A 12,372-nucleotide genomic window follows, 5' to 3' on the forward strand; every position below is an offset into this window, starting at 1 on the left:
AAATGCAAATGCACAAAGGAGGTGGAAGTTTCATAACAAAATGAGATAGGACTTTCCACTGATATTACATTACACACCCCTCTCAAAGCATGCGACATGCATGGAATAGTATCTACTGGTAAGCAGAGTCCAAGACAGAGTTTTGTGAGCTTGAGCTGAGTGTCCAGCAGTGTTTTCAAGCAGTGTCCAGTGCTTGTTTTAGCCTGTTTGTGCAAAGTACCCTTTCTCTAGATCAGGGGTGTCCAAAGTTTTTGGCAGGAGGGCCACATCATCTCTCTGACACTGTGTTGGGGGCCGAGGAAAAAAGAATTAATTTAAATTTAAAATTTGAATAAATTTACATAAGTTTACATAAATGAATATATTAAAGATGAACTTATATGAATGAATGAAGGTCTTGAAATAGCTCAGGGCCTATAAAGGCCTTGCACAATGCAAGGCTGGCCTTTCCTTTGCTGCTGCTACTGCATCACAGACCTGAAACAGCAAGCAGTGGAGGAAGCCCTCATCCCACATCTCACGTGAGAGGTCAAACAGTCGCCCTCACGCTGAGAGCAGTTGTATTGGGCCAGCGAGGGCTCCAGCAAGTCTCTGGAGGGCCAGAGGCTCTTTGAGACTGGGGGCTCCATGAGGGCTGCATTAAGAGGCCTCGAGGGCTGTATGTGGCCCCAGGGCCGGGGTTTGGGCACCCCTGCTCTAGATCCAACATTCCTGTATGCATGTTCTAAGTGTGTACAATGTAAAGCCATAGAGTTGTAATCCTATGCCATAGGCTCTGGTCTCCCCGGCAGGGGCTTTAGTATCAGGATTGATATGCTGTGACTGGCTGTAATGTGCAGCCTGTATTCTATGCTCCATTGCAAAAAAAAATTTAAAAAAAAAGGGCAGGATGGAAAGGGTGGGAGAGATTGTCAGTGTTTTTTTTTTAATGTTCCTCATTTTTAAAATGGTTTTCTTGGTCCCTATACCACTTCCAACATTGGCATAGTGTTGTGCCAATGTTTGGGATGTGCCTGTTGCCTGGAGGAGGTTTAGGAGATGGTTTAAGTCAACTCCTCCTCATCCTACTTATGCCTTCACCCCATTTTGGGATTTGCACAAGCTGTAGTTGCACTGCTGTTGCAAATATAGCCACATAATATCACATCAGTGTCTGTTGTGTGTCTGCCAGCGGAACTGGGGGTGTGACAGCTGGACTTCATTGCTGATGGCGGAGCTATACAGTAGTTGTGCCAGTGGCATTGTCCTTGAACTGGCACCTGAGGGAATATGCCATATCCTGTGCTGATTGGAACAGCATTTTTAAGGTATTGGATTGGGATGCCCATGATTTACTCTGCATTCAGGGAAAAAAATGTTTGAAAGAGAACCACAATGAACAATGTTACATGTTCAAGCAATGGGATAAAGGAAACACTTGAACTTGAAACGCCTGCCTGTAAAGTGTGGTTTGCATGTCATTGTTGCTGTTGCCTTCAGACCAGTGTTTCTCAAACTGTGGGTCACTAGGTGGGTCTTGAGCCAATTTCAGGTGGGTCCCCATTCAATTCAATATTCAATTTTTAGTTTATTAGACTTGATGCTACCGTGGTATGTGACTGCATTTTGGGAAATGTTACAGATCTGTTCTTTTAACAGGCTATTGTGTATATGATAGTAAATGGGACTAACTCCTGGGTAGGATTGGGTAGGACTGCAGTCCAGGATTGTTAAAATTTTTCCTGCTTAACGATGTCACTTCCAGTCATGATGTCACTTCCAGTGAGTCCTGACAGATTCTCATTCTAAAAAGTTGGTCCCAGTGCTAAAAGTGTCAGAACCACTGCTCCAGACCATCAGTTCCCCAGGTTCCTCCTGGCCTTTCTCACTGGAACCTTCTTACACTGTGCACCCATTCCACAGACCATATCCTGTTTTCAGCTGGGTAATTGTCCCACACTCTCCCTCTCACAGAGGATTGCTTTAGCTCAGCCAAGGGATAAACCCATCACCAAAGAAAGAAGCCAGAAACCCCTCTTAGTAGGATACCACTCTCCAAGAAAATACACAACACCCAGTGCGTTCACAGCAGAATCTGAAGGGTGAGAATAAGGAGCCACCGGATTGTTGGCAAGTAATTCGCTGTCACCTTCTTGTGTCCCAAACATCATCCAGAAGACTGAATCCCTTTGGTAGCCATCTCCAGGACAGTAGCTCTTTTTTGTAGCAGGTTCTAGATAAGGGACAAAGCTGCAGCCACTGAAGCTACTTCCTCCCAGATCCTTTTCATGAGAAACCAGCTCTGCAGTCTCTTCCACCAGGCCAAAACTGTGAATTTGCAGTGGCCTTATCAGGGAAGCACCTTAAATGGGCTCACAACCCACCTAGTGGGTCCCAACCCTCAGTTTGAGAAACACTGCCCTATTGCGAACTGCTGTCTTCATTAAAATGTCTTGTTTTGCCAAGTTTTTTTTTTGAGGAAGACAAGTAAAAATGAGTGTTAAAATATCTGTAACCAGTAGGTGGCAGTTGCTGCTCATTCAATACTAGCCCAACATTTCTGCTGCAGTTGAACCCCAGGGCAGCAAACTAATTGCATAACAATGCACAGCAGTCTGTATTTCCCATACATTATAATTGGAATGATGAATGCTCCCTAGTTCTCAGTGTGTGTGAAAAATATTGGCTGCACGCTTCCCTGTGAAAGTTCACTTTGTGATGGCCTCCCTGGAAAATTACTTAGACATTTATATGAAGTAATGATAAAGTGATTTTGCTGTCTAGAGGCAGAAGTTATTTGGGAAAGCATTCAGAACATCTGCAGGGCTCTATTTCCTATTTCTAAATCTCATATATTGCTACTGATCCTATGGAATATTGCAGACTTTTCTTCCAGAGCAAAAAAGGTAAGAAAGTCTTATACTATGGGGAAAAGCCTGACATAGATCTTGAATAATATGCACAAAATATATAAATGATGAATTTCAACTTTTATACACTCAACTCTGTTATTGCCATTTCTCCTGGTTTCCCACCAGCAAATGCAATGGAAGCAAACATAAATTTTGAAATGAGTGGAACTGGCCTATCACTTTAAAGTTCACTACAAGGAACTGTGTACAACAGGGGTTTCGAACTCATTTCATACAGTAGGCTGAATAACATTCATGATGCTTGCCAAGGGTTGGAAGTGACATCTTTAAGCAGGAAGTGATGCCATTAAGCAGTTGATGGCCAGAAGCAAGTGTTTTGTTCTCCCACAGAAACTTATTAGCTGCAAATGACAAATGAGAAAATATGCAAATCTTGTTCACAATTTCAAGATAAAGCCCAATTATCACTCTGGGAGAGCCCAATTATAACAGGGGTTGGAGAAATTGCCCCCAGGGGCCGCATCTAGTCCACAGGCCTTATGTTTGACACCCCTGGTGAGGAAAATACCCTTGGAATCATGCCGCTGGAACCCACTGGAAGAAAATGCAACTGAGGGCCCAATCCTATCCAACTCTCCAGTGCGGATGAAGCTGCAATGCTGCCCCAAGGTAAGGGAACAAACATTCCCTTAGCTTGAGGAGACTTCCGTGACTGCTCCACCACCACAGGATGCAGTGCACATCCCGTTAGCACAGCTGCATCAATGCTAGAAAGTTGGATAGGATTTGGCCCTGGGTGTGTGTGAGATCTTAGGTGAAAAAAACTGCTGTTGAAAAAAGAATTAAACACAGCCCAATACTATTCCTGGGCTAAAATCATAGCTTTGATGCTGCTTTAGATTTTATGTTATTTCTTATAGGCATAAATTATTGCATGCATTTCTGCATAGTGCTCCTAAAGCGGACCAATTGCAAGCGCATTAAGTTTAAAGATGTGTAAAGGCAGCTATGTCTGCGGCTGATTCATGAAAAGGCTGTTGTTCAGACCAAGTAAGCTTTGCTGGTTTTAGTGTAGTTATTTAAAAATAGTTTGTTAACTTTTGGATCTGATATAATCAGCATTTTTGAGATTTCCATTAGTTTTCAGCAGGATTACTGTCAAAATATTGTATAAACATATGTACTGTGCTCTCACTGCTGGATTTGTTGTACTCCCATTTGTTTGGAAAGGAAAGGAAAGGCATAGAACAAGCCTGTCTTTCTTGGCATGGAGGTTAATCCTACTTCCTCTTCCACCCAGCTCAATAGACACTGGGCCCCTTGAAACAGAAATGCTTGCACAGAGCTCCACACAATGAAATAACCGCTAAAACAACAATGCACTAAAACAAAAGAAAACCTATTGCTTCTGAGACTGAATGCAATGGGAGAAGACGAAGAGCCTTCCTGATGGAGGAGAAAGTGGAGGAAGAGATGCCACTGCCACAGGCAGCACTAAGGAGGAAGATGGGGGCTGGAGCCGTCCCAGAAGGCCCAATCTCATCACTGGTCAGAGAGAGAGAGAGAGAGAGAGAGAGAGAGAGAGAGAGAGAGAGAACAGGCAGAGGGGGCTACCACAGCATGGTGGCAGGTCAGAGTTCAGTGGTGGGGTATTCTGGGGCCTTGACTTTGTAATGTGGTATCACACCATTCTGAGACCAAATCTATGAAACCACTTGGGCTCATTTTTTAAATCTGCATAGTTCCCTGTCTGTCTGTCCGTCTGCCCCCCCACCCTACAAAAATGGAATTGGCTGTGGCAAATCAGAATCTGCTGCTGTAGATCCTATGTGGATTTTGCCATTGCTCACAGAAAGCATATTGGAAATACATGCTTATGGTAATCAGGTTGTGTCTGTGTGGCAGACAAGCACAGGCTTCACAGGTGCTGGCACTGCTGCTTCCTTGCTCCAGTGCAGAAACTTCCGCACACTCCCTGCTGTGGTGCAAGAGCAGCCCTTGATGGGTATTGTGCCAGTTCTTCAGATAAGCCCCTGGGCCGAACTGTGCAAGAAGCTTTCAAGGGGGAAGACTGAGAGATAGAATTTCCAGCCCTCCAGGACTGGGGACTCCGAGAATCAGCATCAGTCTCTAGGTGACCACTCCAAGCACTCCTCGAGATGGTGACAGAGCCTCCAGGAATGTCCATCACGTTGAGGAAAAAAACTCCAGGAATAGCTTCTGTCAGAGTTGACAAACCTACTGAGAGGTTTCAGTGCTTTCAGTGGAAGCCTTTGGTTTCAGCTTTCAATGGAAGCCTTTTTCTCTTTAAAATTTACACCAGGGGGATGTGATCAGAAGTCAAACTGAAGCAGGGCAAAGACATAAAGCTCCCCTCCCCAATCTCCAGATCATGTTTCTACTCTGTTTTTTGCCCCCCCAAGCCACTATTTAAGACACACACACACACACACACACACACACACACACACACACACACACACACACACACAAGATGGTCCACTTTACATGTTTAGAGTAACATGTAACTTCGTCCTATATGGAAACACTCCCATGTCTCAGAGTTAGAGATAAACTACTTCAGAGGATTTTGGAAATAGATGCTGGGGAGCAAATCTTTAGCCCTGCCTGGCTGATCTATATTGTTTTGTTAGTACTGCAGCATGTTACTGGGAATGATCATTACAAACTGCCATGCCACTGGCAGCTAAGGAACAAGAATTTTTAATAATCTGCAGCAGTCTGAGTGTCTGAGAGTACAGTGTACCCTTAGCCTGCAGGGTTTTAGGAATTGGTTCCATCCATCATGATAAAAATGCTAGTGGCTTAGAGAAGAAGGCTTCCTTATGCTCTAATTAACCCAAAGGTTTCTGGACAGGGCTTCCTACCATGTTCTCCCTGGAAAATAAGGCATAGTGTCAAAAAGTGTCAAAAGCATTTCCCATGTGCATTCTAAAGGTAATGTAATGTAGTACCCATACAATTGCTCAGAAGACGAAATAACCATGACTGATCGCAAACTGTCTGTGTGTTTTGTGTTTGTTTTTGTTAAATGAGTGCAAATTTTGCTTTGAGGACCCTCAGTTTTTAAGACAACCACACTTTCATTTAAAAAATGTTACATTTATGCAAATTCACTTTTTGTCTGTGAATGTTTTCATGTTTTATTCAAAACTCAGTACTTCCATTTTTGGCATCAGTACTTCCATTTTTGGCAGAATTCGGAATTTATGGCGGGAATCTTGTGGCAGCAGTGTGGCCCGGCCATCCATGATGCCAGCTGATGAGGGTTGTATCCGAGGCAGATTGTGACGGGTCCAACGGACCAGTGGATTCAGAGTGCTTTTCACCCTGAGTATCCCACCTCCCTCCAACCTGCTGCTAATACAAGCTGTGGGTGCAAGCTGCAAAGATTTGTTTCTTGCTTGTGCAAGCAAGAAGCAGATCACTTCCCTCCTTATTGTACTCCTTGTGTGCTGTTGTCAAACCTGGAAGTGAGACACTTCTTGTTTTATTTACAGGGATAGTGTGAGCGTTTATGCTGGCCCTGTGTATAAAATTGGAAGTCTTGCACTTCCAGTTTTGATGACAGCAAGGAAGCACAGTAAGGGTTTTTTTTTGGGGGGGGGGCGGTAGCAGTGGGTTGTGGCACTTTTGGGTAGCAGTGTGAGTATATGGGGGCAATATGGGTAACACAAAGGGAGTCAAAGAAGAAGAGGTGGGTAATGAAAGAAAACGGGGTGGATTAAAATGTACAGTGCAGAAACTCATCAAGAGATTACAGGGTTTGTTTTGTTCTAAGGCTCTCCATGATGAACTCATGTATTCTAGAAGCAGAGTTCTAATGCTTGCATGGAACACACCATCAGCTTCATTCATAATTTGGGAAGAAGCACATAACATTCCTTGAGCTCTCTCCAGTGGAATAGGTGGGAGTAGCCTGGGTAGTAAAGAGATCTGTTTGTGCATCTACCAGAGCTAAATTTGAAACATGCATATGCATGTCTAAATGCTAAATTACGGTATATGTTACATTACTAATATGCTTTGACTGATGTTTTTCATTGGCAAAGACCAGCTGGAGGGACATGATCAGATTCTGAACTCATTGTGTGGAGCAGTGATTTTCAACCTTTTTCATCTCATGGCACACTGGCAAGGCACTAAAATGGTCAAGGCACACCGTCAGCTTTTTGACAATTGACAACGCACACTGTGCTGTCAATGGGGGCTCACATCCCCCAATGGTCCTATTGATAAATGACCCTCTCCCAAATTCCCACGGCACACCTGGGGACCATTCACAGCACACCAGGGTGCCACGGCACAGTGGTTGAAAATGGCTGGTGTGGAGGGAGAGGGTCTTTAATCTGGATTGAGCTCCCATTGGCACCAATAGCAGCTTCTATACTGTGGGAAATAGCAGCTGTTCCTTCAGCCCAGAATTTGATTAGGACTACAGCAGAGGCAAAGGGTTAAAACCCTTCTTCCCCATGCCACAGTCCCAAACCTGATCAGCTCCTCTACCACTGGGGGTTTACCAATGAAATGTACAAAGCATGACAGGGCCAAACATGCAATGAATGAGATGAGTATTTTGCCCTGATCCTAGTGTCTCGTAATTCCGTTACTTCATATTTGCCAACTCGGAGAAGAACAATGTGTGGTTGGGTCTCTACTGAAAACTGTTGAGTTTGGGGTGATACAAGAGCCCTCTTTGTGCTGTTTGATCTGTGGTGACTCTGTTACTCAACCTTGGAACTTCCTTCCAGCATCAGGGCTCCAAAGATGTCCTCACAAGTAGGACATGCAATGTTCCCTTCCCCTCATCACTAGGGGTAGATAAGACTCCCATTAACCTGAAATAAGCTACTTTGAGTTTTAGATGTGAACTCGAAGCTGTTTATGAAGAAACTTTCAAAATTTCAAGTTCTTAATGTTTCAAAGAAGCCAAATTAACACTTGACAACAATATTTTTAATTCAATGGTGAAAACTTTCGTTTATCTGCTTTGGGGATCCTTAATGTCCAAGCTGTTGAATGAGTTAACACAGGGGAACACTGTGTTTGGTAACAGGCAATGTAACCTGTTGTTTTTGTGTACCATTGATTGGCAAATTATTCCAATCATTTGTGAATTCAGGAGATGTGATGTTGGAGAAACAACTAAACAGCAGGTTTTGGCCATCAGAGAATAAAAAATTAAAAGAGCTACAGGTACTGCTTAGGTGGGAACTAACTGTAAATTGTTGAAGATTTGGAAAGCAGAAAGCTGCTGGAGTCAATAGACAAGACCTTTTAGAGCCCGATCTTGGTGGGCCCCACCGCCAGTGTGCACTGTTACAAACTTGCAGTAAGGCATGCCTGCAACAGTTAGTGCTGGCCCAGTGCGAGATTGCGTTGGGCCAGCACCAGTCAGAGGCTGGCCTGATGCCACCTGGTGCTCATGGCGAGCGCCGGATGGCAGAGAGGTGAGTAGAAGCATAGGAGGAGGCATTCTGGATCAGGGGAGGGCAGGGAGAAGGCAGGGCAGGAGAAGGAAGAGGGGTGGGAGGGGGCAGGACCAGCGGAGCTCGGGACCGGCAGAGATCCATAGCCCCACGTCAGGCCTCTTGGAACAACATGGGGCTGCTTTATTCTGTTATTCATGGGGCTGTTTTTTATTCTAAATAACCAGTGCAGAGTTGAGTAGCCTCAATGTGAGGCCACTTCCCTTACCTGGGAGAAGGGGATGAATGTCCCCTTTCTGTGAGGTGACGTCGGGAGTCACCGGTGGCTGACCAAAGTCCATAAGATGCAGTGGCAGCCATTTTGACACCACTGCAGCCCTGGGCACCAGGCAGCTCAGGATTGGGTTGTTGGCCAAGCCACTAGTCTTTCCCGTCCTCTTATGTTACATTTTGAAAATGAATTTCCTGCTAATGTAAGCCTTAACAAAATCAACCCTTTTCTAAAAGTAAAAGTAGAAATAACAGCTGTTCTCACAGCAGTAGTTGGGTATCCCTACACGTCAGTTAAACCAGCAGAACGACAGTATACTCTGACACCTCCTACCCAACAAAAAATGGATACAAATAATAATTGCTGCCCACAACTTTAATTGCCAGAAGGCAATATAATTCCACTAATTGTTTCTTAAGCACAGAATTTGCCAATAAAGGCTGAAAAGTATACCAAAATATCTCTTAACAAAGGTAGGCTGCAAGAGGAGATTACCTAAAAATAAATGGCAATGTGCATAACCTGCAAATTCTATTTGTTGAAAGAATATGTCCATCTTAACTATTTCTTTATGCAGTTGTACTATTTGCACAGATTTTTTGGTCAGTGTTGTGTTCAATTCCTCCCTCCCCCCCCCCCCCAATTCTCTTTATGGGGATTGAGCTGCTTATAATTTTCCAGCATGGTTTTGGACAGCCCGAAATGTAAAGAATGGATAATTTGAGAGGGGTCTTAATAGACCTCAAAGAAATTCCTTAACTAGCATCAGACTGAAAACATTTTGATTCCTGGTACAGTAAATACGCTGTGGCATTCACTCTTCATTAAAAAGTGAATAACCACAGTACCAGGATGTGGCTAGTCCCACAAACTGGTGTGCACATTTATGCCAATGTAAGTCTTCTGGGAACTGACTTGCTTTTTATAAAAGTAACGAGGAGTTAGTTGAGGGATTTATTCCGAAACTTTAAACTGCATGTAAATTCCTGAGGATTCAAATTAGGCTGAAGGTAAATAGCATTCTGAATGGCATTTCAGTCAAGGGACGGCCTTGCAGATAGAAGGAAAGAGACCCAGCTTAGAGAAACATTTTTGATTCAGATAGACACTTCATTAAGTGGCTCAGAGATGCTATATGCTGATGATAAAAGAACATCTATTATAATGAAATGTATGGAGCCTCCTCAAATGTTCGGCTGCCACTTTCCAGATGAATAAATAGCTGCAGGGTGACAAAGAAGAAATGAGCAATGGTTTTGTGTCGTTTCTAGTTAGAATTGACCCATAACCAGTCGCATTACATTTTACATAAGGGAACATTCTGGAAACACTTTCTCAAGTTGAGGCGTGCTGTTCTGAGAGTGCTTTTGATCACAAAGGCCCCAGTCTTGTTTCATCTGTGTGTCCGCAACAGTTTGTGAGCCTGGAAAGGAACAAGCAGCCAGATACTCAAAGATGGGTTCAACTTAAAGGGACGGGCCTACTCAAGTGACAGCCTGTCATATACTGTGGGAGCATGCCTCCCCCCCCCCCACATACACGCACACACACCCCTGATGACTGCTACTGGCACATACTGAAAAGGTTTCTCATAGGACGAGCAAAGTGTAATGGAAACATCAGAAGACTAGACTGCCTCGTCATAAATACAATCAGCATGCGAAAAGCATGATTGTTGGATAATTTAGAAAAGCTTCATGCGAATATGTAGCAGTGATAGACCCTTCTCTTCAAACGTGCATGTGATGAATTCAAGTGCTGCATACAGCTACAAGGTCTTGACTATTGACTCTGTACTACAGTTAGTTTAAGAAACCCACAGCAGCGTATCATAGCACAGCACAGAGCCAGGGCATGGCCTGAAAGTACATGATATAAAAACCTTGCTGAAGCTCAGCGGGTCTGATCTGATATTGCTCCCAGATTGACCTAGGAGCAGGCACTTCTAGGAGGCCCTGCTCTGGACCCTGCTACCACTACTGAGACAATGCTGGAAGGAAGTGCTAGAGAGGATATTGGCTGTTCAGAACAAGGCCATCCCAAAACCTCCTGGGGCCTGAGAGGGCCTGGCAAGTGCTCCATTTTCCATACACAGTGGCCTGCCAGCCTCTGCTCCTCACATTCACACTCTCCTCTCCTCCACACTTCCTCTTCTGTTCCACCCAGTGGCAGTCCTGGGCTTTTTCCTGTCTGGGACTGCCACTTTGTTTGCCGCCCCCAGCCCCTGACCCGGAAATAATTGCAGTGGTGTCATCACATCACCACAATCACTTCCAGAATAGCACCGGGAGTTCAAGCTTTTCCTGGTGCGATTCTGTGCTGCTCTGAGATGCATTTTTCATCTTGGAGGAGATGAAAGTTGTGGCCCAGGCCACAGAGTGGCTGCCACTCTACACACAATGCCACTTTGGGCCACTTCTGAGGAGACGAAAGACATGGCTCAGAATTGCATTTGAAGTGCAGAACTGCAACTCACAGCCACTCCAGCCATAATTCAGCAATGTCCTGGGGTGCTCCCCTCCTTTATTGGAGTAGAGGAGGGGGCAGCCTAGAGCAGCAGTGTGCTGGAAGTTGTGACTCCCGGTGCACTGCTGCCCTAGGCCACCCCTTTCCTCCCCTCTTGTAAAGGAGGAGGGGGGCCCAGAACAACACTGAATTGCGGCAAGAGTGGCCACAACTCTACTATCTGCTATCTGAGGTGGCTCATGGATGGGTCGGCCCTGCTTCAGAGTGGACAGTACATTTGGGGTGGCATCAGAAGTCAGATTGGCTGGGCACTCCAACACTGTTCAGATTCCCCCTTCACTGATGGAAAGTGTGGGAGGAACCGCTGCCTACTGTCATAAGTAAGTTGTGTAGGGCAATCTGACACTGGCATTGATACATGTGGATTTTTGGTGAGATCTACCTAATGATACATCATTTTTTTCTTATAATAATGGCCATGTTATGCTCCTTTGTGAAAGGCCTGCATCCAGGAGCTGTGTATTGTGCAATATGCAGATTTTTATAATGAATAAACAACTGCTTGCCGTTAAAAATAGCCCCCATAAAATGCTCAATCATTTTAGCATTCTGTGTGCTGGGACCGGTGCGTAACTGAACCATGTCTTGCCATTCATTTCTTGTTTACAAGCTGTGGAACCTCTCAGAATTAGAATTTTGCTCTTGATAACGTGAGATACTGTTACGGGCACCAAGGTCCACTCACGTTGTGAATTTCTGGTTGTTATTAATACTATTAAGGACTATTATTCATACTCCAGCTTTAATGTTTACATTTCCCCCTTTCATTTTAATACCTGGCAAGCAGAGAAAGGACTTGTAGCAATCTGTATAAATTGCTGTGCCTCAAGCCATGTTGCATGTTAATCAGTTACATTTAAGGGAAAACATTTATTTCAAAGCTCAAATGTCAGGCTGTTGTTGAGCTGGTCGACAGTTCCTCTCTGGTGCTCTGTTAACACTTGTACTGGAGTACTTATGTTTCGATGCGAGTATGCTGCTATATTTTGTAATGGTGATTGTGCCCCACTCGGCACAGTTCATTATGATGTGTTTCTCTTGGACCTCACTTCGGTGGCATAGCTGGAGGGGAGTGGAGCACTCAGTGTGGCAGGGAACCCCCCTCCAGCTGCGCCACGTCTCACTTGAATCCTCTGCTCCTTGAGACTAGCATGGATGAGCCTGGTTTGCACTATCCCTAGAGGCCCAGTTGCTTCTCTTGGGTTATCTACTAGTTACTCAGCTTCAATTCTGCTCCTACTTAAGCTCAACAACAACACTGCCTTGGACCCAG

The sequence above is a fragment of the Tiliqua scincoides genome, chromosome 4 (assembly GCF_035046505.1).
Source record: "Tiliqua scincoides isolate rTilSci1 chromosome 4, rTilSci1.hap2, whole genome shotgun sequence".
In the NCBI taxonomy this organism is placed as follows: Eukaryota; Metazoa; Chordata; class Lepidosauria; order Squamata; family Scincidae; genus Tiliqua; species Tiliqua scincoides.